The 5,738-nt window shown below is 48.9% G+C and overlaps 1 pseudogene; it reads left to right on the top strand.

Annotated features, from left to right (window-relative positions):
• Positions 1-5,015: 5,015 nt before the first annotated feature.
• On the top strand, positions 5,016-5,116 carry LOC119822130 (annotated as a pseudogene).
• Positions 5,117-5,738: the final 622 nt, after the last annotated feature.

Genomic DNA, 5,738 nt, shown 5'->3' with positions numbered 1-5,738 from the left:
TCCTGGAGGGGTGACTATACATGTCCACCTGTGGCTAAGAAGTAGGCCACCGTGCTGCAGTGACTGGTTCTCTGGTTCTCAGGCGCTTCACTGGTAGTTGAGCTGAGGCTGCTAACAAGTGATCAATGGGTGTAGACACGTCTTAAGTGAAGTCTAATGGACACATCACGTCCATCTAGCAAAGCCATAGAAGTTGCTTTCTCCCTGGGAACCTACCACCTCCCCAACTACAGGTGTTCTCCTGACTTACAGTACCAGATGGGAACTTCCTCTTATGGAATGGGCATTAAATTCAACCAGAAGGCTTTACCCATAATCGCCAAACTACTATGGCAGAAGCAGGTACGTTCTGTATACATTTGGTATTTCAGCCCACAGGGTCCACAGCCAAGCAGAAATGTTGGTTTCAGGTCTCCACGAGCAGCCTTCATGGCCCCATTCACCACGGTGATAGGCAGCCAGCAGGGTGGAGTTTCCAGCTAAGTCCCAGCCTAATTTCTCCATGCCCTGCAGTGCCTGTTGACAGGGTCTTATACATCCAGATGTCTCTGGCTGTACTCTCTCTCCCTTATATCTACGATAAAATCCTTCTCCTCAACCATAGCGGACTGGTCATTTCCTCATTTTCATTCATGAGGTCTCTTGTTGTTTAGGTTCAATACCACATCTTCAGTGGTGCAGTGGCTCCTCCGTGTGTTTCCCAATCACGGAACTTTTCCCAACCCCTATGTTCTCACTCTTTGAATGGATGGCTTGCCTGCCCATACCCTGCAGCTGTAGCTGTTGAAGGGACTCCTCTCTATCCAGAGGCGGTCCTTTGTCTTCTTCCCTTCCTTGTTCCTTTCCCCTTCTCCCTCTTCCTCTGTCTTTGGTCTTTATTTCTCATTCCCTGCCCTCTGTCCCTCTGGAACAAATAAACCTCCTCTGTGCTGAGAACGTGATCTTGCAGTGTCTTGCGCCGATACTGGTCTTTTCGCTGATGCCATCCATGACCTGGACTCGGTCTCCAGGACACCACATTGGCCCAGTTCTCGCACACTGGGACCTTCATTGCCAGCCTTCTTCACCCAAGAGCCGCTAATTGGTGAGTTTCCCGCATTCTGTCCAGTCGGGTGCTGTTGGCAAGCTTTGCTTTCACTTTTGGCGACTCCCCCTCCCCCACTGAAAATCCTGTTGACAGGATCTAGATTTCTTCAAGAGATAACTGTGTCCTTTCTCTTGGTGATGGACTCTGGAAGACGACCCCCTCTTCCCGGAGATCTCCTTATCACCTCTCGAGATACAAGGGAACACCCTCTCTCTCTCTGCCTCTGCTGGTGGGTATACCTTCCACCACCTGGAAAACGCATACCTGATATTAACGATGCACTTTGGCACCAAACAATAACTTCGAGTGTGTCTCTGCTTTCTCTTTTGTCTGCTCCGTGCCCTCTGTGTGATTCTTACACTCTCTGAGTTTTCTATACGCCACTGTTCCATGCATATTTGGTATCATGTCCTATTTAGGCCTCTGCGCACTGCAGGGATACTGACTGCTGGGCACTCTGTGCCCCCCAGCTGCTGCACCGGCACCCTGGCATTACCAGGAGTCACAACGAAATCCTGCTGTGCACCTATTCTGCCAGCACAGCCCGGCCCCGTGTAGCCATCCCTGCAGGCCTGTACAGCCCAGGCTGCCTCTAAGCCCCCCAGAACTCCCACCCCACTTCCACTGCAGCTGTGCAGCTAGCTACACACATCCCCCTGCCACCACTGCACCAAAGCCACAGGCACAGATGCTGCAGCCCCTGCTCCTCAGGCCTGGGCTGCTCAGGCTACTGCCACAGGTCACACCCCTAGTCACTGCCACTCACTGCTGGCTTAAGACAGCAAGCACAGCCCCACTTTTTCCTTCTGCTGTAAAACCAGCCTCTCCAGATTCCCTCTTCTAGGCACTTCCTAGTCCTCCTGCCAACTCTGCCTGGCCCAGTTCAGCCCAGCCAGGCAGGGAGGAGTCAATGCTCATGAGCACAGAGCGCTAGGAGGCCTAAGTTCAGCTGTCCTTCTTTACATTTTCCCTTCCCAGCAACCAAAATCCCAATCAAACTCACACCTTTCCTCCCCCTAGGAAGTACAGCTTCCTTAGCCTGTGTCTGGGCTACTGCAACTCCCCAACTCAACCCCATATCCCAGCCCAACCCCCACCCATCTCATCCCTGCCCCCTACCCTGTCTCCCCTGCCACCAAAAGACTCCTTCCCATCCTAAAAACTAATTCCCCCCGCCCCCATCATCCACTGTGGCCACAGTGGCTATTTTCCCAACTTAATCCTTACCTATCCTGACGCTGCTTAAAGTTGAAACTGAGCCACACACACAAAAAAAACCCTGATATTCTGTAAAAGTTTATAGTGTTTATGGTTTATTTTGATGTTAAAGGATCTCCAACCAAATCTTTAATTCAAATATTAAGGCTCAAACTTAAACTGTTAAAGATAACTAAGATACGCAAGTTAACAGTTACCTTATGAATAATTAAATTCTTTAATGTGTCCAGAACTATACTTATTATCATGATTAATTACAGGAATGAGCTTTATTTGGCCTCCTATATGTATGTGTCTTCATGGTTAAGCCTGTATTCAGGTAACTTAATAAATACCTGGTCCTTAAATTTTTCAAAGATCTGCTGAATATGGCATTTAAAATGAGAAACTTTCCACAATAAACAGACACCCTCTAGTAACAAGAAAGTTAAAGGTCTCCAAGGAAGACAGATGGGACACTGTACAGACAATGACATCTGCACTGTGGTAATGCTCCTCATCAGCCTGACCTGTCCATTGTCAGTAAAGACGATAATCTTGCCGACATGACAGCCCGTCAAGCTGCCATTCCATCCCTTACCACTCACTCACTCCAGACTACCCTACTATATAACCCAGATAACAACATCCCTAGCTGTCCTTCATCGCAGGACCCCCTCTAAACCCCGCTTGGTGTATCCAACCTTGCCCTCTGATGCCTGTTCCTTCAAACTCACTCGTTCCCCACTGCCAACCATTCCCAAACAAAATAGATCCCATCTCTCTTCCACAGTCCCACTTTTCTTCTGTCCAGATGATTCTCACACATCCACTACCAACTTCCTCCCCCAACCTGTCCAGATGTCTCAAATACCAAACATTTTGGAGAAATACCACACTCCCGATTATAAGACACAGCCCAAGCTATCTCCTCTCTCTCTCTCTCTCTCTCTCTCTCTCTCTCTCTCTCTCTCTCTCTCTCTCTCTCTCTCTCTCTCTCACACACACACACACACACACACACACACAGAGAGAGAGAGAGAGAGAGAGAGAGAGAGAGAGAGAGAGAGAGAGCTAAACACTCATTTGGGCCAAGGTTACCCAACAAACTCTTTCCTCAACTTCACAGATCCCTCCTTCATTGCATCCCACTGCTTCCTTTCTGCCTCTCCTCTAAGCCCTTCTTTGGCCACATTGCCCCCTGTACCCCCACTGCTGACTGTAGCCTTGACCATCCAAGTCCCCCTTTGGAAACCAGAGCGAAGTTCTCTCAACCTTTACAGACTGTTTCTCTCATTGTTTGCTAGGAGCCTCCCCAGTCACCCATGTTCTCCAAATATCTCTATTTCAGAAACCACCTGAACCCCACAGAAAGACTATTCTGCTGTTATGGAAACCTCTCAAATTGTCTTCTCCCCAGCACAGCCAGACCCCACTTTCAGATGACAATTGTTCCCTGACTAACTTTATATCGCCAATTTAAATGGCCATGGCTCCACTCTAGAACTCTTGAACAGACTCCAGACTCCTGCCAACCTACAGCCTAAGCCTTCCCGCCTAATCCATATTCCTAGGGTTGGGACTCTTCTTCCCAACTATAAGGACCATAGGCCTAGGGGTTTCAACTGTGCATCAAAGATAGCTTCCCCTAGACTCCTTAACTTTACCTCTGTCCATGGTCCATCTGCCCCAACAAATCAACTTCAGCCTTAGCTACAGCTGTTTCGTTGGAATGTGCATCCTGGTCCAGCCTCACAGACTACACTTCCCAATGGTACAACTGGTGAAACATCCTGCTTTTCCCAGCCTTGACCAGCAATCCAGCTTTCTTGGGTCCCTAATGTCATCAGGAAGCACCCACAGAGAGAGATTGCTCAGTACCCAATAACTCGATAATAAAACAAAAAGGTGGAATGTCCACCAACAGATGAAGACAGCGTGGTGTGTGCAGTGCAGGACTAAGCGCCATTATCAACAAAAGCCTCCAGTTCTCGGGACCCCGTGAAAAGCCCAGTCAGACAGAGACAGAAAGAAAAACGGCGCAGGTGTCCTCCCCTGTGGGGAATATAGACGGGAGACAGGGGCCTGAAAGGAGAGGACTGAGGGAAGGTGGAAGGGGAGAAGAAGGCATAAACGTGAACAAGGGCCGGGTGGGGGCTCAGCTGGTAGAGCGCTTGCCCAGCTTGCTTCTATCCCCAGGGATGCATAAATGGTGACACCCAACAGTGACCCATGTCCCAGGAAGAGGGGTCAGAGGGATAAGAAGTTCAAGGTCATTTTCAGTTACTCAAGAGAGTTCAAGGCCATCTTGGGTAAAAAGACTCTACCTCAAAAGGTAATAATCGCCTGAAGTACATTACATGATCTTAGGAGAAACTTGCAACGAAACTAATTATGTTGTATATAATTAATATGTTACTATTTCAAAGAAAAGTGCGGAAAGTCAGAGAGATAACTCAGCAGGTGAAGCCCCCTGTCCATGAGCCTGAAATCCTGAGTTTAATTCCTGGGACTACAGGTAGGAGGAAACTGACTCCAGAAATTGCTCCCTGTCATGTGCACCTTGACATATGATTGTCCACACATATGCACGCAAGATACACTAAAACGTAATAAAAGAACTGACAATTGTGTATAATCTGAGTGGTCATCCGCACAGTACTGACGAGGGTAAACATCCGTTACAGCAGTCGGTGCTGTCACCTGCTGGCCGCTCATGGGTGCAATTCTGAAACTTTTGAGAGCACATGAACTAAAATTGGAACGATACAGAGAAGATTAGCATGGCCCCTGCTCAAGGATAACACGCAAATTCGTGAAGCGTTTATTTTTAAGAAAGAAAAGAAAAAAAAGAAACTTTTGAGGGACAGAGTAAAAGACCTTCCACCACGCAGCTTTCCAGGATACCATGGGACCCTTCAATTGGCAGATGACCTTGGCAGCAACCGCCACTAACCCCACCGACCGTTGCCCAACACTACCTTTCTACGCATGCGTGCATCATGAAGAGGCCAGTAATTGGCATCTCTGGGGACCAATGAGACGCAGCAATTTTCAATGAAGTTTGAAAAGGATTCTCATAAGCCAATGAGACTTCGAGTGTATTATTTGGCCCCGAAGTTGCCTCTTTCAGGGACCCTGAGAGGAGACAGACACAAGACTGGAACGTATCAGGGAGCGCCTTCCAAGCCCGAGATCTGGTGAGGGCATTGTGGAGCCAGAGAGATTCTGCTGCTTAAAAAGAAAAGGAGCAGTGAGGGACCAGATCTCTGAGACCTGGGGAAAGAAGCCAGTGAGGAAGAGCAGGGGAAAGGCGGGGACAGGGGTCAGCGGCGGGCTTGAGTCTGGGGAGGAGGCTGGGCCTGGACTCTTGGATCCGAGGGAGGGGGTCTAGATACGTAGGCCTGAGTTTGAGAAACAGGGACTGAAGTCTTGGGTCTGAGGGAGAACTGGC

The sequence above is a fragment of the Arvicola amphibius genome, chromosome 8 (genome assembly GCF_903992535.2).
Source record: "Arvicola amphibius chromosome 8, mArvAmp1.2, whole genome shotgun sequence".
NCBI lineage: Eukaryota > Metazoa > Chordata > Mammalia > Rodentia > Cricetidae > Arvicola > Arvicola amphibius.
Note: the sequence above shows the minus strand (reverse complement) of the source record. Positions and strands in the feature narration are given on the sequence as shown.